The 23,454-nt window shown below is 36.6% G+C and overlaps 2 protein-coding genes across 2 annotated transcripts in view; one reads left to right on the top strand and one right to left on the bottom strand.

Moving 5' to 3' along the window:
- The window catches only part of LOC135464976 (puromycin-sensitive aminopeptidase-like), an 84,349-nt gene extending 62,555 nt beyond the window's left edge, over positions 1-21,794 (bottom strand). Inside the window, exon 1 of the mRNA XM_064742567.1 lies at positions 21,776-21,794. The gene's annotated coding sequence lies outside the window, so the exon portion shown is untranslated. The remainder of the gene's footprint in view (positions 1-21,775) is intronic.
- The window catches only part of LOC135464534 (neurabin-1-like), an 85,506-nt gene that overhangs the window by 12,993 nt on the left and 49,059 nt on the right, over positions 1-23,454 (top strand). The gene's annotated exons all lie outside the window — the stretch shown is intronic.

Raw genomic sequence — 23,454 nt, 5'->3', positions numbered from 1 at the left:
TCAGACTGACACTCACCTGTACAGGTAATTATGACTTAGATGTACATACTTTACAGTAGCAGTTTGGAGTGAAAGGGCAGGTCCAAGCTGTGATGTTATCCCTGGTTTCAGGTGTCACAGTTTTATTCATGTATGTCGTCAGAGGCTTTTATAAGATTTATCACAACCTGCGGATTGTCGTTGGTTTCCCCCGGGCTCTGCCTGGCTCCTCCCACCATAATGCTGGCCAATGTTGTATAAGTGAAATATGCTCGAGTAAAACACCAATCAAATAAGTGAAGAAATTTTTATCATTTATCATCCACAAACTTATGTAAAGTTCTTATCTTATATATTTAAATAGATTTTTGAGTCCTATTCATGCTAATCGTTTTTCCCGTGTCTGAAAACAGCTGGTTTAGGTTGAAGTGTTTTGATTTATTTATCTGTTTATTTGGTCAGTGTTTTATGCGGTACTCAAGAATATTTCACCTATACAGCCATGGTAAATGTGTTGTATTTGAGTTGAAAACAGATTTTGAGTCCATTTGTTGAACTTAATTAAAAATACAATATAAAAAAGAAGATAAACTTAACTTCAAACTCTTGTCTTTTGGGTCAGGTAGACTTTATGGTATTTGCTACCAAGAAGTGTGTTCTTTTCCCTATACTTTCTGAAGAAGATATGACTAAAATAATCGCATGGATACTTGTACACAGTGAGCAGTAACTGTTTCTCACACTCCCACACTGCTTTTGTATAAATTTTTTTAAAAATTTAAAAAAAGAAGAAAATTAACTAAAATGCTAACATATATTTGACTGAAACCATTTTCTTATACATACATGTGCTGTCATTCTTTGACCATTTCACAGGTTTGCAAGGTGTTTTTTCAAGCATATTCTGAAGGCATTATTCTGTATTGACTGATGAAATTAAATACTTTTTGTGAAGCTCTGACACTGGCCAATTCAACCAGTGTAGTTTTCCTTCCAAAACCAAATTAAGAATGTGCATAAATTGCACTGGAAGTTGCTCGTTATATGTGAAAAGATTGAGGAATTAGGGTATATTTCCACCTTTATAAATTGAAAACACTTAATTTGTTCATCATGATACCTCAGAATATCCAGGGACGTGTTGTTTTTGTAAATAAAAGAAAAAACTACTTGACAATATTATGTCACAGATGTATAAATTTCTACTATTAAGTGGCTCTCTCAGCTATAGTTTTTTTTATTTTTCATGTCATATCTTCATGAGTTATTTATTCCTTGCTAGTATGATGTCATTTGTCCTAAAAATGGGTGCAACACAAACAAGCTACCCACCCTCCAATCTAAATCAGTATTACAGTTTGCCCTCTGACCTATTATTAGATTTTTTCTAATGGGCATGCAGCAGATGATACCACTTTGCAGATAGGGTGTAGAGGTATGTGTACGAAAAAAAAAAATGTCAAGTTGCTTATCTAAAGACCCATGTTAATGTATTTAATCTTCCCAAATTTAATTTTGAAGTCACGATGAAGACTGTTCTTGACTACTGATTAACTTATCCTGATTTGTGGATACCATCTTATGCATTTTCTGTGAAGCATACACGCACAAGGAGTTAAAATCCCAGTTGTAGGTGGTAGAGGTATTCAAAGATCAAATTTCATTTAAATTTTTATTTAAAATAAATATTGATGAGGTGATAATTGTATGCCAGTTTATACATACATGTACATGAGCAGTAATCGTGTCACAGTTTTAATATAGTTAATGTCTGAGAATATAGATGTGTGTGCAGAACAAAAAAGTTAAATACCTTTTAATCATGCACATTACACTTACATGATTTCCAGGTATTCAGTTGAAGACTGTGTTTAATTGCTTCAGAGGGTAATCCTTTTTTATCAAAGTTTTAAAACTGACCAAAAATCACCGCTGTTTTCTGGACATGGATTTTTATATTTATAGTTTTCGGTTAATGTGTGGTTTACCGCGAGATACAGCAGCAAGGGGCTAACACATTCTTACCTGTAAGCCATCATTATGTATGCGTCAAACACAGGTATGTGGGCTGCCCATCACCTGAGTAAATATGAATGCTAATTTATGCGTTATGAGTAACTTGAATCCAGCACAGGTACTTTTGATGTCGTGTATGCTTGATGAAGGACATGGTTATTTATAGCTCTACATGTACATCTGGCTGTCTTCTGCTCTGTTTACTTCTTGTGTCACATGGGGTTTTCTTTGTCGACTTGTTTCTGGTTTAATGCTCATTTGGAATAGCAGGTGAAGAGAAAAATCCTTCATGAAAAGTTCAAAGATAGGGTTTGGGATCATTTTTTTTTTTCATTTTTGGCCAGAGAAGTTCATAACCACGTTAAGAATAAAATGTAAGAACACATACATACCCTAAATGACCATAAATTTCGTCATGACAAACTGACCCTTTCCCTTATTCTGAGAGTTTTGTTGAGTTTAGAAGGTGTTTTGAGGTTTACTTGAAACATGGAATGATATTCTACTGGAAAATTGTAAGTTTCAGCACCAAAAATAATATTTTGCAACATTTTTTGGCCTCGAAAAATGCACTTCTGTGGGCAAAGTTTTAGGTCATTTATGGTATATACATGTTGCAGTAAGCTTATTTCCCTGAATTCCTCTAAAATTTGGGACAGATATTAACAGTGTTGAAAGTAGAATATTACATTTCTTTACCATCCTTTTGGAAAATATATGAGTATGCTATTCATTAGATGGTCTAACCATGTGAGAAAAAAGAAATTCAATATTCCTGCTAGAATTACCTATATATTGGCTTAAATGAGCAGACCAGGTGTTCCAAAGAAACAGGGAACATGTAATTTTACCTAGTGAGGTCACCAGTTCAAAACCAGTCCCTGCTGATTCAGTATTGGCTTTAGGTGTTTCTGTTTTTCACCCATAAACATGACTCCAGATGCAATGTATAGATGACATATTCATGCATAAAACACCCATTAAATGTTACTTTTTGCAGTGTATCACAATGTTACTATACAATTACAGAAGTGGCCCTAGCTGCATCCACTGTGTATACCACCATTTTGTGTGTGTGGTGCATTTGGACCTAGTACCTCACCTGTTGATCTCACTCTTCTTTTTTGATGTCAGGTTGACATCAGTAGAGAAAAACAGTCACTCACTGCCTGTAACTTATAATTTGTAGATGGTGACCGGAAAAAAAGATCAGACTTTTTGCCCATTAGCACAGAGAAAAGTTTAATATTTGCTTTTATATTATGTTGAAAGATAAGTGTTGAGGTTTTCATGTACTTTTAATGCTTGTTCTTACTCATACAAGAAATGAGAGTCATATTCATTTATCATGTCCAGACTCACTGTGACGATATACAGGGTTAATGTTTATAGCTGCTTCATCAGATACTTAATACTAAAGTCAAGAGGTTGGTCAGGATTTTAGCAAAGGTCAATGGTGTCCCCCCCCCCCCTTCCCACACACACACACACACACAAATAAACCTTTCTGCTGTCATTCAGCAAGTGAAAATTCTTGAATGCAGTAATAACACCAATCAGGACTGTATATAAAGTTTTTTGGGCTGTTGAAGTAGGTCTTTGTAACCACTTATTTCCACTTTATATTTCTTTTTCTTGATATTTATTCAATATCTGACATATGGCTTTAATTGAATAGTTCCTAAATCAGATGTACATGTATTGAATCACTTAATTTCTTTCTCTTCATTGTTTTATTTCTTTGGACCTTACCAATGAAAAACCACACGAGGAAGAAAAAAAAGGAATACATTTTTGCATACATTTGCATAAGTGTCAGTTTTCTCGCATTGTATTTCCTATATTAGCATAAATGCATTTATTTTTAGGGTAATACATATGTGTGAACTATATATGTACCAGGGAGGAGGGTTCTCGTGCTTACAGACGTTAAAAGGATTATGCCAGACATTTTTTGGTAAAAACTGATCAGGTCAATTCATCAGCATTTTTACTGTTTTTGTAATAGTGCAGATAATTACCTTTTACAAAATATCAGCCCTGTCCATGCATGTGTTGCCATTTATTTATTTGATTGTTTGATTGTTGACTTACGCCATACTGGAGAATATTTTGCTGGCAGCCAGCATTATGGTGGGAGGAAACTGGGCAGAGCCCAGGGGGAAACCCAAGACCATCCGCAGGTTTGTGTTGCCATTGAAAACTTGGTAGCAAAGATTATAAACGACAAGATGTCCTAACACGAGGCTAATATTTTGTAAATGGTAATCACTTAGGTTATATAAATATGACAGCAAAAAGATGATTGGATTTGAACTTGTTTATTTTTTTATTTTTTTTTCACAAAAATTTCTGGTATAGCCTATGTGTAATTTCACAGTTTACTTGTCAATGCACATGTACATTGTGTACTCTCTGTACTCTTTTTAAGATAACTGAACATAGTTTTCCTTTTTGTTTAATTTTGTCTTTATACACCGCATGATGGAAACATTCATGTAGTTGATTTGAGCTAAGTACCAGTTGAAACAGAATGCAATGGAAAGTTGCTACGTTAAGTTCATTAAACAAACAGTAAGTACTGTACATGCGATTGTTACTCAGTATTCTGCAGGTGAAAAATCTGCGAATACGTCTGCAGATTCTTCATATTTTGTTATTCTGAACCATATTATTATTAAATATTAAATAATTATACATTATGTATGTAATTACAGGAACAGCCATGTCTAATCAGAACGAGTATTCCTTTGTAACATAATACAGTATGAAAATAGCATCCTTCATTCTCGTAAGCTTCCAGAGCTCTGTAACTTGAGAGCATAAATGTATTTGTGTATAAGTGTGTATATGCATGTGAAGATATATTAAGCTGATAAAATAAGGAGGGGAAAAAAAACGTAGCTGAAGATACATTTAGCAACTCCAGGTATTGTTGTCTGTGGTTTGAGCTTAATAGCCAGGTACACCTTGCCATACCTGTTATATGTTATACGCAGGAAATGCATTCCCATCAACAGGTGTGCTAAATGAAGGCAAGGATTCTCCAGCGTCTGCGTGAGCGGGATGTAAGCTTTTGATAGGATGGGTGAATGTGAAGGGAATTTAATGTACAAGTAGATGTAGCATAAGCAGGATTCCATAGTTTTGTTTAGATGGATTATAGGATTAAGGATTAAACTTGATTAAGTTGATTTTGCCCTGGATTACATGCGCATGTATGTTTATATGGACTAACTTTTTTTTTTTTTTAATGGGAAGCCTTCAAAGAGGCTTGACTTTTGTGAGGAGCTTGATACATGTCTGGGTCACTGGCTAAGTGAACAGGTAAATTGAAGTCGTTAGCACAGGTACACAGTGCACAGGTAGAGTACCTCACCTGGGTAGATTAGTCAGAACACCTGGCGTGGCAGTGGAGAGTGTGTATATATATGCATACATACCTGTACTTATATACCGTATTACAGCTGGCAGGACACATATGCCAGGTACAACCCTCCTTCCCCCTCCCCCCATCAACCCTGTGGTGATAAAAGGGCATGATTAATCGATCTACCTGCGCGTACCTGTAATCAGTGTGGACTTTGTGGACCTAGGTGAAAGCAGGCGCAAATTTCATGCGTTTTCTACAGGACACAATTTCACCTGAGTTGACAAGATGCCAGCTTTACTTCACTCACACCTGTGAAGTGATACACAGCTAAACCGTACAAGGAGGTGTGGCAGATTTTTACCTGTTGCATGTTTTACCTGTCAGGTGATTTTGTTTTAATAGCCTGTTGATGGCAGTTTTTCCAAAGTGATTTGGATTATTTACTGTGGGAGTGGCTGTGGACAGCATGACACAAGAACATCAGGTAACTTTTAACTGTAAAGCTAGCATTTTAATCAGATTTACCTGTGTATAAATTTCCACTATTTTGAATGAGAGGTAATTTATTGAGGTTATTAATGATTGAAAAATTGTTTTTAATTGAAATTTGCTTGTAGGCTGGTGAAGCTAATAAACAATTGGAATTAAGTCTGTAGGTTCAACTTCTCAGCCAAAAGCCATAATTGTTTTTCTGTTTTGCTCCACCCTCTAAACTGCTGTTGTATGAGTGAAATTCACCTAAGGCAAACCTTTAGGAATAAAATAAATAACAGCATATAGTCTGATGCTGTTGGTTTTATACTGAGACAGCTAGTCCCACAATCAGTTCAGTGCTATACAGTTTTAGACATGTCCACCATATACTTAAATATTACATCTATACTGTAACTGCAATTGACATCTATTGATGAGGTGCCAATTAACATCTATCAATGAGCTGGAAATTGACATGTATTGCTGAGCATCCTTGAAAACTTCTCTGCCAAGTATTCGTAAATACTTCTACATGCATCTGTGTACACATGTAGTATGTATCCCTGAGTGTAGGCGAAAACTTCTATTTTATTGTCTGTACTATGTACATGACATTTGCGTACCTGTACATCGGTCAGAGAATGTACAAATTATGCAGGCATGAAAATGTCATCTGTGAATTCAAGATAAAAACCACACACATATGATCCACATGTCATGTATGTGGGTTGATTTTAGTATATGTATAGCGTGGGTGTGAATCACTTCCCGAGGGGTGTAGAAAGAGGGCAAGGGGTCATTTCTGTATATCCTCTAAACTGCTGTTTTTTGTAAAAGCCATATATCATAAGACTGTGTTTGTGTGCTTGAATTTCCCCTGCACACAGGCAATTTGACTTGCTTTGTCTGTAAATTAAGGATTTCACATGGCATGTATGTAGTTTCAAATTCCCTAAGTAGGAACATTTATTGTCTTGCTTATATTACAAGTAAATGTGGTAATTGGGATTCATTTAAGCAGGAATTTAGGGGAGAGAAAATAATGTGAACCTATGGAATGTTAAGCTGTTTATTTTTGTAGATTTGTACATCTACACATATACATTGTACATCTACACACATCTACATTGTACATCTACACACATCTACATTGTACATCTACACACATCTACATTGTACATCTATACACATGTACATTGTACATCTACACACATGTACATTGTACATCTACACACATCTACATTGTACATCTACACACATCTACATTGTACATCTATACACATGTACATTGTACATCTACACACATGTACATTGTACATCTACACACATCTACATTGTACATCTACACACATGTACATTGTACATCTACACACATGTACATTGTACATCTACACACATCTACATTGTACATCTACACACATCTACATTGTACATCTACACACATCTACATTGTACATCTATACACATGTACATTGTACATCTACACACATGTACATTGTACATCTACACACATATACATTGCACATTTACACATATACATTGTACGTCTACACATAAACATTGTACATCTACACATATACATTGTACATCTACACATAAACATTGTACATCTACACACATGTACATTGTACATCTACACATATACATTGTACATCTACACATGTATATTGTACATCTACACACATCTACACACATCTACATTGTACATCTACACACACATACATTGTACATCTACACACATCTACATTGTACATCTACACACATCTACATTGTACATCTACACACATATACATTGTACATCTGCACACATGTATATTGTGCACCTACACACATCTACATTGTACATCTACACGTATGTACATTGTACATCTACACACACATACATTGTACATCTACACACATATACCTTGTACACCTACACTTCTACATTGTACATCTACACACATGTACATTGTACATCTACACACATGTATATTGTGCATCTATACACATGTACATTGTGCATCTATACACATGTACATTGTGCATCTATACACATGTACATTGTACATCTACACACATGTACATTGTACATCTACACATATACATTGTACATCTACACACATGTACATTGTACATCTACACACATGTATATTGTGCATCTATACACATGTACATTGTACATCAACACACATCTACATTGTACATCTACACACACATACATTGTACATCTACACACATCTATATTGTACATCTACACATATACCTTGTACACCTACACTTCTACATTGTACATCTACACACATGTACATTGTACATCTACACACATGTATATTGTGCATCTATACACATGTACATTGTGCATCTATACACATGTACATTGTGCATCTATACACATGTACATTGTACATCTACACACATGTACATTGTACATCTACACACACATACATTGTACACCTACACTTCTACATTGTACATCTACACACATGTACATTGTACATCTACACACATGTACATTGTGCATCTATACACATGTACATTGTACATCTACAAATTAACATTGTACATCTACACACATGTACATTGTACATGTACACATATATACATTGTACATCTATACACATGTACATTGTACATCTACACACATATATATTGTACATCTACAAATTAACATTGTACATCTACACACATGTACATTGTGCATCTATACACATGTACATTGTACATCTACACACATATATATTGTACATCTACAAATTAACATTGTACATCTACACACATGTACATTGTGCATCTATACACATGTACATTGTACATCTACACACATGTACATTGTACATGTACACACACATACATTGTACATGTACACATGAATGAAATGAAATGAAATTTTGATGTGTAGGGTGAGATGGGTGGGGTGAGGGAGTGGGCTGGGGAGATGCTTAAGTGGTAGCTTTGAAAAGACTTTGTGTATGATATTTGGTTTCATACTGTTTTTGTCTCAGTAGATGTGTGTATAATCTGGTACACACAGTTATATAGTGTGCACGGATGCCTGTATGTTGCATGTACTGTATTTGTAAAGTTTGCCCTGGAACATGCAAATACAGATTCTTTCAGAAGCATATAAAGATTGTAAAATACTTCAGTTTTTCTGTTATGTGGCACTATACAAAGGTGATTGAATGAGTCAGGCAAGCAAAATGTGCCACTTGATAAAAGCCTACGTTGAAGTACTCTATCTATATTCATTTACGTCTGATACACGTGTGTATATATATATTACCTGTACCTATGATTATTTCTAATTGCGACTGTCAGGTTCTTGACCATTGAGGTTGCATGTTCAAATCCAGCTCTCGCTGCTGTCACTAAAGCTTGGAGTCCACTGGTTTTGTCAGGTATAACACAGGTACATGTGTGTTTACATTAATCAAGAGAAAAATTCTTGAATATAACATTGAACACCAAGTGAATAAATAAATATATTAAAGTTATGCGTAATATACCTAACTGCATGCATGAAGGGCAGTCCACCATGATACATGCAAGCTTGTTTATACTATCTGCATTGCGATCAGTTGCACATGTAGATAGTACATGTTGCTGTGTGTGTGTCTATACTCAGCAGCAGCGGAGCAGACATGTTTAATGTCCTGTCAATCACACATCAATTACCTGTGTTTAATTCGTATGATTCAGGCGTGAAGTCGTGCAAGGTACACTCTTCATGTTCACTGTACTTGTAGTTGATGAAGTGACATACTTGTGTTAGGCCACTCCAATTAGATTGTTGCTTACAGGCAGAATAAATCTCTTCCTAATGTCGGAGAAGATATGAAAGTTAAAATTAAACTTAAAAATTGCCTAATATATCAGAAATGTGGTCTGTCTGTTGAATAGAATAAAAGACAGACAAAACCAGAGCAACAACGACAGTGTGATAATTGGCATATGGTCGCCTGGTTAAATTAAGACAAAGATAAAAAACAGGAAAATAGTAAAAATATTGCAATCGTTAAAAAATAAAAAGATGGATTTTCAGTTTTAGTTTTATTCCATTTTTTCGATTTTTTAGTATTTTAGTTTTAGTATTTTCGCCGGTAAAACAGAAAATAAGATTGGTGTATTTACAGGTAAACCTTTCAGTGTACATTTGCCTGATACTTTATAATGATAATATAGGTGACCACACCTGCTTTCCCACAGGTACAAATTACCTGTCCCAGTACCTCATTAATCCCTGCAAATCAGTTCAGTGGCAAGTGAAAATTGTGTACATATTCATTATTTGGAAGAAGATGAGGTTGTAATGAGGCCTACAGAAGACATGACTGATTTACCATTAGTATTTTGCCCTTCGTGTGATACTAAAGCCTTTGTCTTTATTGAGGATTTAAATGGATTCTGGTAAAATCATTTTGCGGGAAATTGGGAATCTATATGAAATGTAGTGCCAGAATGATGTGAAAAGACTTTGTAGACAGAGGAGCATGTACAGTATGGGCATGTAATTACTCAGGGATGTTGCAATAATGCCAGTTTGTCAGATAATCCTCCTAGCTGATCAATACACCAAAAGTGTCCCAAGGGTGGAATTGAACCCAGCTCGGGTACCCTAAATGACCTAAAGATTTGACCACAAAAAACATCTTTGGAGGCAAATAAATGTCATGAGACATTATTCTGGTGCTAAAAATTACATTTTCCCAGTGGGATATCACTCTACCTTCCAAACACCTCTCAAAACACCTCTCAAAACACCTCTCAAAACACCTTTCTAAAATCAATAGAACTCCTGAAGCTGGAAACATGAGCAACTTAATCCTGGACGAAATTTTAGGTTATTTAGGGTATTTCAACTAACCCCCAGTGCCTTTCAGAGTGTTTCATTACGAAGGTACAAGATGACATTTCATACAAAACGGTCAAGGAAATATGTTATGATTAAATTAGCGCACATTGTATGGGTGAAGTGCTAAGTGGCAGCTTGAAGAAATTAAAACTAAGGGTAAAAAACCCAAACATTTGCCAATGACTATAAAGTTACATGTTTTGTGTGACTCTTTTGATCTTAGAAAGGTGTTTTGAGATGTTACTGCAAAAATTTAAGTGCATAAAGCACTATTATGTGTAAGTAATATTGTGTGTCAAACCTTTATTTGTCACTAAAATGTGAATGTTATGAGGGAAATTTTGGGAGATTTATACTGAACCCTGGGGTAGTCACTGTGACTGATTACATAACTAGGCATGGCCATGACCTGTGTCATTCTGTCACCATTGCTATGCTTATTATCATATCAAGGTAGCAGAAGGACTGGTGAATTGGAAGTCAAGTGTACAGCACTGCAGTGAGTGGATTGACCATTGATACTTGAGTCCAGGTTTTAGGGCTACAAGTCTTTCTGTATCCAGGAAAATCACTCAGTTAGTGATATCTGAAATCAGTAAATGGTAATTCACGTATTTTTTATATGTGTATTTTTTTTTGTGTGTCTGTTGGATCTCTCTTGCCTCTTTTAGAGGGCTTAAGGATAAGCCAGTTTGGTACTTGGCCCGGAAATAAATGCATAACAGTGTATTGAATATGGTGTAAATCTTCTGTCTTATACTTTGACTTTAGACAGCTGCATTAGGTGCTGAGTTTGGTTAAAATTTAGAGTTATGATATGACGTAATACGCTGTAGAACAACTGGGCCCAGGAAAGTAGCCGTAGGTGTCAGATTTCATGTGTGACTTCATAATAGATTGTACTTACGTCTTAATTGTTGTTTTTTTTACATGTTTTACTTTCTTTGCTGCCATTTTTTTTTTTTAAATAACTGATTGTGGCATGAGATAAGCATATTTGTGTAGGTATACATTGGTGAATGAGTAGCCTAAGTGACCTCAAATTTTGTCCACAAAAGTGCATTTTTAGAGTCAAGTAAATGTCACAGAATACTGTTTTTGGTGCTGAACCTTACAATTTTCCAGTAGAATATCATCCCATGTTCCAAGCAAACCTGAAAACAGCTTTCTAAAATCAATTAAACTGTCAGGATCAGGAAAAATGGGCAAGTTTGTCATGAACGAAACTTAGGGTCATTTAGGATAATGTAGATCTGGGAACTAAACTAAACTAATCATGTCAGGTCGGACGTCATAAGATATTAGATCTTTCAATTTTTTTATTTTTTTTTTTTGAGTCTTCTTTTGTCTTTTTAGCCTGTTTTGTGTTGTGGCTTAGGTTATAGGCAAATGTATATGGAAGAGAGTGGATTCGTATTTATACTCAGCCGAGATTTCCTCTGTTAGTTGTATATCCAGGAAAATAGGCTTACATTTCAGGTCAGGTCTGACATCATAGGACGTAAATGCTCTCATTTGTTTTTCTTGTGTTATTTTTAAAGAAGGCTTAGGCATTATACAAAGCTGAGTGGATTTATGGTAGCTGTACTTCAGCCAAAGTTTCACTGTTAGTTTTATATCCAGGAAAAATATAGGCTTACAGTTCCGGTCTGACGTCATAAGACGTAAATTTCGAAAACCTTTTCATTTAATGCACTTGTTCTGTTATTTTTCAAGAGAAATAATCACGGCTTAGGATAAGCATACGGGCATGTATAAAGCTGGGCGGATTAGTAGCTTGATATTTCCGCGCAAATCTCATTGTCTGACGGCTTGTTTCATGTCTAGGAAACAGGCCTAAGTTATCAGACCTAACCAGATGTCACTATAAGCTAGCATACGCTAATGCTCCAGTCTTTTCATAGTTGTGTTTTCTACTCTAATCTAAATATACATTGCACATGTCTTTCGGGGCAGTTTTTCCAGAGAATTATTTTTTCCTGAGGAGAACTTTTGGCTTCCTAGCAATAGGCCTATACAGAATACACAGTGGATAAGTAATTCCTCACCGTGAGTTCAGAGGTCATTGTTACAGAGCGCATGTGTTTTGTTTTTTTAGCCCAAAACACAGATTTACGGTTTCAGGTCAAGTGTGACGTTGTAAGACTAAATTTGTCAACATTTTCATGTCTTAAATTTGTTAAGCCTCTTCAGACACTTTTGAAAAGAATTGTGCTCTGTCTTGTGACGTACATTTGTATTAAGATTAAAGGGATATGATTTATTTATTTATTTATTTATTTGATTGGTGTTTTACGCCCTACTCAAGAATATTTCACTTATACGACGGCGGCCAGCATTATGGTGGGAGGAAACAGGGCAGAGCTCAGGGGAAACCCACGACCATCCGCAGGTTGCTGTCAGACCTTCCCACGTACGGACGGATAAAGGGGTATGTATGTATGTTTGATGACAACTCCTTACCAATCAATGCTATTAGAGGCCATCTGTGGGCGAGGGGTTAGCACGTCAGCGCAGTGCAGTGACCCAGATGTCTCACACTAATGCAGTCACAGTGAGTTCCAAGTGCAGCTCATGCTGGCTTCCTCTGGAACTCGGAAGGTCGGTCGGCAACCTACAGATGGTCGTGGCTCTGCCTGGTTTCCTCCCACCATAATGCTGGCCGTCGTCGTATAAGTTAAATATTCTTGAGTACGGGATAAAACAGCAATCAAATAAATAAACAAATCAGTGCTTTTATTTCTGACACGGTTAGGTGATGCTTTGTTTTAATTGTTACTTCATGTATATGTAGGAAGATTTACATTGTATTTGTGTCAATATTTGTGACATTGTGTTTGTGTCAATATTTGTGACATTGTATTTGTGTCAATATTTGTGACATTGTATTTGTGACATTGTATTTGTGTCAATATTTGTGACATTGTATTTGTGTCAATATTTGTGACATTGTATTTGTGACATTGTATTTGTGTCAATATTTGTGACATTGTATTTGTGACATTGTATTTGTGTCAATATTTGTGACATTGTATTTGTGTCAATATTTGTGACATTGTATTTGTGACATTGTATTTGTGTCAATATTTGTGACATTGTATTTGTGTCAATATTTGTGACATTGTATTTGTGTCAATATTTGTGACATTGTATTTGTGTCTCAGTTTGCCAGTTAAGTGTATAACTTTTTGTTGTATGTGTTTTATGTTTCTTGCATCGTTTTGGTGTATTTCTAAAGCTCCGTTTTCTTTGAGGTTAGGGGGAAATTTTTACTTTGTGCAAAGCCTGAATCAACTCAGTGAAGACATGCATTTCTCTGTGTTGCTACATTTATACATGATGCGTTAGAGAAAAGGTATGGGTAACATCTAACTATAAAGACTCGTTCAGAACTTGATCAGTCTATTTCCAGTGGCGACAATGAAGCTCTAGATCTATAAATGGATCTGTCACTAAGTCCAATGATTAACTTTAAATTATGTCCTTCTCTTAACTAGGAACCTCAGTGCAAGATGACATGAATTTTTTGCAAATAGTTGCAGCTGTTCCAAATTTGCGCTTAGATATGATTCGCTCGGGAATGAATAAACAGTGTATGAAAATGCCCATACATTTACATGTACTTCATGAAAAATTTACGACTATGCATAGCACTAAATAACAGTATAAAAAGGCATAATAACAAATAAAAGTTTTGTTACATGTTTGATTTTTCATTTCTGGGGTTTAAAAAAAAAATCAGATTGCGGTTTCAGTTTATGTAATACATGAAAAGAAATGAAAAATATTTTCTCACGAGAAAAGAGTGCATTGATATCAGATCTTTATTTATAATTCAGCTGGGTTTGTACGGATACATGTGGCTTTGAAGCTCCTTGCTAAATCTGTGTAAGTAATGGACAGTAAATGTATAAATATGTCCATAAAGCCTCATTATGTATGCCACTTAACCCTGGACAAGGTGAACCATTCAAGGCTGTGGAAGTAGGAGTCAGCTGTATGGTTAGCCAGAATTAAAATAACCTTTAAGGTAAATCCCCTAAAAAATTCACCAAAAGGGGGGGGAAAATTAAAATTCATAATTAGCTATGTGACAAGCATTTTCAAAATCTATGGAATGTAAGGATTGGGACAAATACCCACTTCCAGTGTAAGTTGACCCAGAAAGTTGTGGAAATTTATGGCAAAATGGCTTGAATTAACTGGATAGTATGTTTTAAGCGTCTCTGCACACAACTTGTTAAACACAGGAACTAGGCAACTTCCTGCTTGATTTCTGTAGCAGTTTGTCTTCCATAGATACCCAGACTACGAAGTACACTGACGCTCAGAGCAGATAGCAAAGTATTTAATCGTGTGCAACAAGCTACATGTACTTTCTTTATACCACAGCCTGTGTCTGACCGTCCACTTTGGTAGGTACATTTACATGTACAGCTAATAACCCAGACAGTGCCTATAACCAGCCTGAATTCTTGGCATTGATAAGACCTTGTCAGATTTTACTGATACCGCCTACACTCTTGATAACAACAAAGCCCATTTGCCAAGTTTTGCTTACCACAGCACTCTTGTTTTCCACAGGAAAGACAATTAGCTTCCTTTTGTGTGCAGCTCCCGGGTAGACAAGTAGGCAATTAAGTGTTAGTCACAGGAGGTCTGTTCTTACACTGTGGTTGTTGTTGTTATTGTGTAAGAGTTCAGTCTTATGCAGTGTTAGCTTCTTGGTTTGAACTGAACAGATAGAATAACACGCTCTAAGGGCATAAAACCTTTCATTTGCAAAGTAGCGTTTCTGCGGTGAGTTTTGTACATTTTCCTGTAGTTTACAGTTTGTTACTTTGACTCGTATGATTTTATTTGTTTTTTAGAAAAGTTAAAGCATCATTTTGGTACCATATTAATAGTACAGGTAAAGTTGTCAAAGTTTGAAGATCATTTTACTCTGTGCTTAATGGTAGATCAATTAAATTAAATGTTGAGGTCTGTTTTCAAAAATTTCTGTTTTCTACCTGCCCACTTCATTCCACAAAGTGCCTTGCGGGATGGACCTACCTGATTTTGTAATTCTACGATTGAAGGTTGAGGCGGGTAAATGTCAGAAATTGTTGAAATTAGACCTCAACGTTTAATTTAACTGAACTAGTTTAATGGCTGTGTAGTACATGGATTTATACACATAGTGTAAAGATACGGTTACCAATCTGAGCCACTTTCCTGTGCATTTTAAGAAGTCATACATGTTGGGAACAGCTTAGGATGCTGTTTGTGAGGAATTTTTGCAGTTGCATTCTCTAATGAAAGAAAAAACAAGAAATCACATTTATGGGCAAAGTATACTGACATTGTACAGCACTCATTAAAGTTTTTTTTGTTGATGAAGTCTGAATCAGTGCTCTGAAGAAATGACTTCTGGCAAAGCTTGTAAACATGCAAGACTGCCCAGGTTGACAAAATTGAGGCTTGTTTGTGGGTACATGTATATGGAAAGACATACACATTCTAATACATGCAAGGTATCTATACCAACATAATATGCGTAGGTGAGCCTTTGCATGTTTTGAGCTGTACTCACCGCATGCAAGTAAACACAGCTCACCTGTCTGTTCCTGTCAATGGTCAACCAAATACATGCCTAAGCAGTCAGCACACCTGTGCACACATCTTACCTGGGTGAACCTGACCCAGTCATGGTTGCGCAGTGTGTATGTTTAATTGTTACGGGTAAACCATATTCTTTATAAACAGCACCCTGTTTGACACAGATGTTGTACCTGTACGATAATCGAACATGAAGGAAAATGGTGCGGTCGTAGTGACCTGCAAAATATCGTACGACAAATGTATGATTAAAAACAGGCCATGTGCCACTTGGCCCAGATAACCACTCTAAATTTACAGACTTGCACAAGTTTATAGTAGTTTATACTTTGTAATCACATTCTGCAAAGATATCAGCCTCGTCACATCCATACTTTTTGCCTCAAATAATTATTTTAAGAACCAGTTTACTACATGTAGATTGAAAAAAACTCCTAGAAAGGATAAATCACACTGTTTCTCTGGAGAGTGTTTAAAAGGCTTTCATCTGGCATATACTCTAAATCTTCAACCTTTTCAACCACTAAATCACTTTTTCCGGTGGAATTCACGCATTCATTTATTATAAAAATGATGCTAAAAATGAATTGTTTGTATCATTAAAGATGCAAACTTTATAAAACTGTGCAAATTACTTCTCTACACCCCATAGTTCTGTAAATGTGTTTTAAAATATTGCTTGCAGAGATGATTGAAATGGTTGAAGAATAAGGGTAGTTTAGATTAGTGTTTTCTTTGCCTTTAACAAACTCCTCAAATTGCACGAACAGTACATAAAAAGCCATGTTATTATTTCCCCATAATTCTTGATCAGGAGCCTAACAGATGTGAGATTTGTGGCCATTTTTAGTTTTCAGATGTCAAATTTCAGAAGTTGAATTGCACCAGGTCGGGTCTTTTGGGTCTTGTATTTATTGCTTGAATCAAAATAATTTGATTACATGTATTTATCTGGCAGTTATCACCATTAGACAAAACGCTAAAGTGTTCTATATGATTTTATGACCTGCATTGGTGAAAGTTGTCAAAATCCTCCATTTGTAGCTACAGGTACATCTAAGCCTTTAAGTCAGTTGGTCAGTCTGTCTGTCGGCTGGTGGAATGTTTGACATCATGTCTGCCTATAACTTAAATAGGCCTTTCGCAAGGGGCCTTAATGTAAGATGACATTGAGTTTTTGTGGATTGTCGCAGCTGCTATTTAGTGCTGCAATATTTGGGCTTGCTCTGGTATAGTTTGGACTCCAGTAAAGTTGTAACTTGAACATTTTCTTTTCGTTACATAGTAACTTATAGCAAGAAAGTACTTCCTTTGTTTCAGTTACTGAAGCGACCCAAATTCTTCAGCCTTTCCAACTGCCTCGGCAACAAATATTTTGAAGCATTCTGAGAGAACTATGGGGTGTAGAGAAATAATTTACACAGTTTTATGAAGCTTGCATCTTTAATGACACAAAATAATCATATTTAGCGGATCTTTCATAATAATTGTATGCATAAATTCCTCTGAAAAAAGTGCTTTAGTGGTTGAAAAGGTTGAAAATTTCCAGTATATATAGGTAGGCCGCATACATGTGTGTAAAAAGCAGGGAGTCAGATAATCTTGTTCAACCTAAATTAGGTGTAGAGGGCTCTGAACTGGCTTATTCCGAATTGTCTAATGTTGATCTTTGTTCTTAGCATTAAGCTGGATTTAGATAGGATATGAGGACAACGCAGGCTTTGTTGTCTGACCTATTTGTGCATAAGATACATGTGTGATAAGGGAAGCTTTAAAAAAGTTCACTGGACTGTCAAAAGTGTTTGGTCATTTAAACAGGAAACAATTCAGCAAGTGTGCAGGCTAATCATGTTGATTTGGCATTGAATTACAGTTTCATAATTAGTTTTTAAACAATTCACTGTTTGTTGTTAAATGTCAGATAGAGTGCTGAAAATGTTGGGAGTCTCGGAGAGGATTGACCCATTTTACAATAAAGGGAAAGAATGACAGTTTACTTCCTGTTTTACCTTATCTTTGTAATAGATCCTTCCACATTTTACAGATAACAACCCATTATCACTTGGATATCGAAGGGAAGCCATTAGCACCGTATTAGCATATGTAAATGTAAAACTAGCTGGTTGTTGCACATGCAGAAGCCAGATACTGTGACATTCATTGTGGGCGTGTAAAGGCTTAATTCCGTGTGGGTTGACAGGTACCTGAAGAAATCGTGTAAAAGTGGATGCTTAGAAAAGAGGTCTTCAAAATGTAGTAGTTCCATGTCCTTGCAGATGAACATATTTGTGATGGAATTTTTTGGCTATGCTATAAATCAAGTGCCTTCCTCAGATCTTTTGTAAATTGTACATGTACAACAGGTATGAGGCCTGGGGGATATGTTTGGCGTGCAGGTCAGATTCTTGTCTTGGAATTTGGTGCATGTTGGTTCGATCCCTGCCTCAGACTGGGAATTTTGACACTCCTCTACATCCACTGTTCTTGTGGCTTTGAAAGCCGTAAGTTTGTAAGGCCATTTAGGTCGTGTCAGATGAAGTTTGTTTAAATATATATTTGATGTACAACATCAGGGCATTAGCTAGGAGTTGAAGATGCGTTGTCGAATTGGCAGGGGGCTTGGGGGCCGCCACCCGAGGCGCTTGAAAATATGCAGGTGGCCACAGGCCCCCATGAGCCAAATGAATTCATTGCATTAGAAAATATCTCCAACACATGTACTTGTACTAGTACCTTCTGTGACTGCTATAGGGTCTGTAAATGATCAGTTGGGGACCTCATACTGTAAATGATCAGTTAGGAACCTCATACTGTAAATGATCAGTTAGAGACTGCTTACTGTAAATGATCAGTTATGGATCGCATACTGTAAATGATCAGTTACTGACCTCATACTGTAAATGATCTGTTAAGGGACCATATACTGTAAATGATCCGTTACTGACCTCATATTGTAAATGATCAGTTAAGGGACCTCATACTGTAAATGGTCAGTTAGGGACCTCATACTCTAAATGATCAGTTAGGGACCTCATACTGTGAATGATTAGGGACCTCATACTGTAAATGATCAGTTATGGACCTTGTAGTATGAATGGCCACTAAATCTAGTCCTTGCTTCACACGTGGAAAAATCAAATTTGTCCGCTACTTTGATAAGTAGTATGAGATTATTGTGACGTAGAGGGATACAGGTGCTGTATCATCTGTTGTACACACTGAATATTTCTGGGCATCTGCACTCATTGAAACGGGTAAAACTTTGGTGGTGGAAAAAGTTAGAATTTTGGCACATGAGGAACAGCACTTTAGATTCAAACGGTCAGGCCTAATATGCTTTAGTGTTTATTTCTTCATTTTTATTATATGTTTATAATTACAATTTCTTTGTAGGATTGAGATATGACACAGTATGACTCAAACCAAAGGAATTTAAACTCCTAGTCAGAAAACATGCCCGTCAAAACAGACATGGAGAAACGAAGCCAGATGGGCAAGATTTCCCATGTTCGTGGGAAACACACAGCCAAGTTAATCGAGCTGTTCGACGGACTGGGCAAGCAGTCAGTGGGTCCGATTTCGGAGTCACTTTCGCTGTCACACGAATCACTTTCCAGTGTGCAATCTTTAGTTCAGGAAGAAATCAGTGTGGACGATAGAAATAATAATTTACATTCCATCAAAAATGTTTCACCTGATGACAAGACTGCTTTACCAGATTTTGGCAGTGAAGGAGATGATGATGATACAGAGCATGGAGAAAACTACACTGTGAAAAAAGTGAGTTTTCAAAGTATTAACTTGGATACTGATGCCGAAGAAAGGACATCTGTAGCATCCAGCGAGCCCATAGCACCTGTCAGCCAGTTGATCCAAGCCTTTAGTGGAAAGACAGTGAAAAAGTCTGGCGAAAATGACAAAGGTTTGGTTGTTGTTAGCACAAAGCAACAGCATTCATCTGAAGGCGATTCAGAAGTTACAAATGCTCACATTGCCAAGGGTTACCAAACAGGTGGAGAAAGTGTGTCAAGGAAAGTGGACAATACAGTTTCTTATCAAAAAGGGAACAAAATGCCCACCGTGAGGAATGTTCCACCAAGGTCAGGAGCAGAAAGTCCTATTGACCAGTCAGATGTGTCATCATGTGCTTCGTTGTCTGACCTCAGTGACGATGAATCAGAACCTGTGATTCTGAAAATGCGGACACAGGTGAGCATGGACACACCTTTGGGGGAATCCGAAGTGGCAGAGTCCATTGTGACGATTGCTGTTCCTGAAGCAAAGGGAAGCAACCCTATTCTACGAGACGAGGTTCTTATTCACAGGACACGATCGTCATCTCTCCGCTCAAACCCAGACTCCTCCTCCGAATCTACTAGTCATAGCCAATCAACGTCGAGAACCTCATCGCTGCGATCAAACGCTGATGCGAATTCTGGCGATTTGCTTTTTGAGAGCTCTCGGATATTTTACACAGGCAGAGAACGAGATTTAAAAGCATCAAGACCGTTAGTATCATTCACCTGTTTTCCCCCATGGGTATATGCTGTATCTATGTTGTCTCTCTTGTTTTGTTTATACAGCTTAATTAATACACAGGTTTTGATATACGACATTTTGACACTATGATAGTCATGTCCTTTTTTATTTTTTCGCAGCTGTAATGAAACTCACGCAGTTAATCTCATTTTGTAGGGTTCTTTTCCCCCCAGCAGACCGAAATGGATTATGGATTGTCCAGTTCCACATACATGTATAAACACCGGGTCTACTCTTTTTAACCAATGAACATGTGATATCTTTACTTTTCCAGAATAACTTGGACTGAAATATGTTTCTTTGCTTTCAGAACTACTACAGAATATCTGTCCTAAACTTAGAAGAATTAGGGTAATACAGATGTAGTGTGTTGAGTAAACAAGGATGTGTTTGTAACTTTGAAACTTCCTTCCTTTAGATGCAGTTCTCAGGCTGAGTTGTCTCCCTTAAGTGTATATTGTGTACATATATGTTATAATTATGTTTTTTTGCAGGCTGAGAAAGGCTGAATTTGCCATAATTCTTTAAATATGTTTGCTGCATTGTTACTTTTACAAACAGAGTGGCCTCCCTTATGTGTATATATATATATGCATTTATACCATATTTCTTCTAATTTTGGGGACACCTGGTCTGCTTATTTTAGCCAATATATATGTAATTGTAGCAGGAATATTGAGTTTCTTTTTTCTCAAATGCTTAAACCATCTAATGAACAACATACTCATATCTTTGCTTTTTCAAAATGCTGGTAAAGATTGAGTTTAATATTCTACATTCACCACCCAGAATTAGAAGAATTAGAGTAATATTCAGGCTTTACAGGAGATGAACAGCAGACTTTACACGAAAAACTTTGTGATCGTTGACAAGAAATGTTTCCCTTAAATATAATCATCTGATTGAATCTGCAGTATATGTGCTTTACCTGTACATGCATTAGAAGATTTTTAACTTACCTGTATGTCTATTGCCCACTGCGCAGTCAGCTGTTTCCAGTTATCCAGTACAGGCGAGTTCAATGTTTCCAGCAGGCTTACAGTAACTCGTACAGTTCCATCCATCCATCCTCGAAACCTGAAAGCCGTGCACATGTACATCATCCAATCAAATAATCATAAAGACGTACCATTTTGGTGTTTTTATAAAATTGACCTCAGACACTATTGATACCTGTAAAATGGAGTACATTTTCCTTACACACTCCTACATGTACAGGTATGTAATATAGATCCGTGCCCAGAAGGATCTAGACTGCCTAGATAGAGGCATAGGCAGTAACAGACATTTCGTTGACATCCTCTAGAGATGAGAATTTAATTAAGCTTACAGAATTATTTGATTAATCGTGCCTCGATTCTCTTGCGTGAAATGTCCTGAAGATTTTTTCAGATTGATTCCTGTGGAATTGCTCACTAGTTCAACCTCAGTGTTATTCTAATCTGAACTAAGAACATGACGTGTACATGTGACACTAAAATGTAGGTTTTCACATTCGATATTGAAGGCTTCATGAGAGTGTTTTAACATACAGGTACATGTACATGTACATCTTCCACAGAAGAAATAGTTTTGTTTGTTCAGCCAATTGATAGATCAGTTAAATGCAGTCATTGCTAGGAATACCCAGATTGCAAAAAAAAAAAAAAAAAAAAAAAAAACATGCAATACTTTCACAGCATGTAAAACTGGTCAACAAATTAGTATCTTGTGAATATTGGATGATTTACGGTAGCTAGACCCTCAAAATAGGACACCCTTGGGTGGATTACTGTCTTAACACATTCATGGCACACCAGCTGGCATTGGCCTTGATTGATTTTATTCTGGAGTGAGGTTTACAGCTAAGCTCTCCTATCCCATGATCAAGTTTTACCTACAGTCCAGAGCAAACCTTAGTCTGAGACTGACTGAGCACACAGTTTCTGTAAAAAGGCAGTATGACGATGATTCTGCCTATTGCGGGTACTGTGGGTCCATGGGGATAATGCATCAAGCCGGGATGCAGGTGCATAATTAGCCCCTGAGGGTCGAGCTTAAGGTAATGTTCGTTGTTTGTATACTATAGATGCATTCCTGTATTAATAATGCTTTACCTCCCATAACAGATCGTGATGATTATGTATATGTGCGGTAGCAAATGTTCATGAAACCCTGGTATGTAATACCAGTAAATGGACATACTCCTATTGATAATGCCTTTCCTTCTTCAAGATGTGATGTTGACGATGCATGCACGCGTTTGTCGCTGTAGTAAATATTCATTGTTCCAGAAAGTGTGGGACGTCACTGGTAAAGTGACATATATGTACACCTAGTGATAATGCCTTTTCTTCTTCAAGATGTGATGTTGAAGATGCATGCACGCGTTTGTCGCTATAGTAAATATTCAATGTTCCAGAAAGTGTGGGACGTCACTGGTAAAGTGACATATATGTACACCTAGTGATAATGCCTTTTCTTCTTCAAGATGTGATGTTGACGATGCATGCACACGTTTGTCGCTATAGTAAATATTCATTGTTCCAGAATGTGTGGGACGTCACTGGTAAAGTGACATATATGTACACCTAGTGATAATGCCTTTCCTTCTTCAAGATGTGATGTTGACGATGCATGCACACGTTTGTCGCTATAG

This window comes from Liolophura sinensis, chromosome 4 (assembly GCF_032854445.1).
Source record: "Liolophura sinensis isolate JHLJ2023 chromosome 4, CUHK_Ljap_v2, whole genome shotgun sequence".
Classification (NCBI taxonomy): Eukaryota; Metazoa; Mollusca; class Polyplacophora; order Chitonida; family Chitonidae; genus Liolophura; species Liolophura sinensis.
The sequence above is the reverse complement of the archived record's forward strand: the minus strand, read 5'-3'. Positions and strand labels throughout refer to the sequence as shown.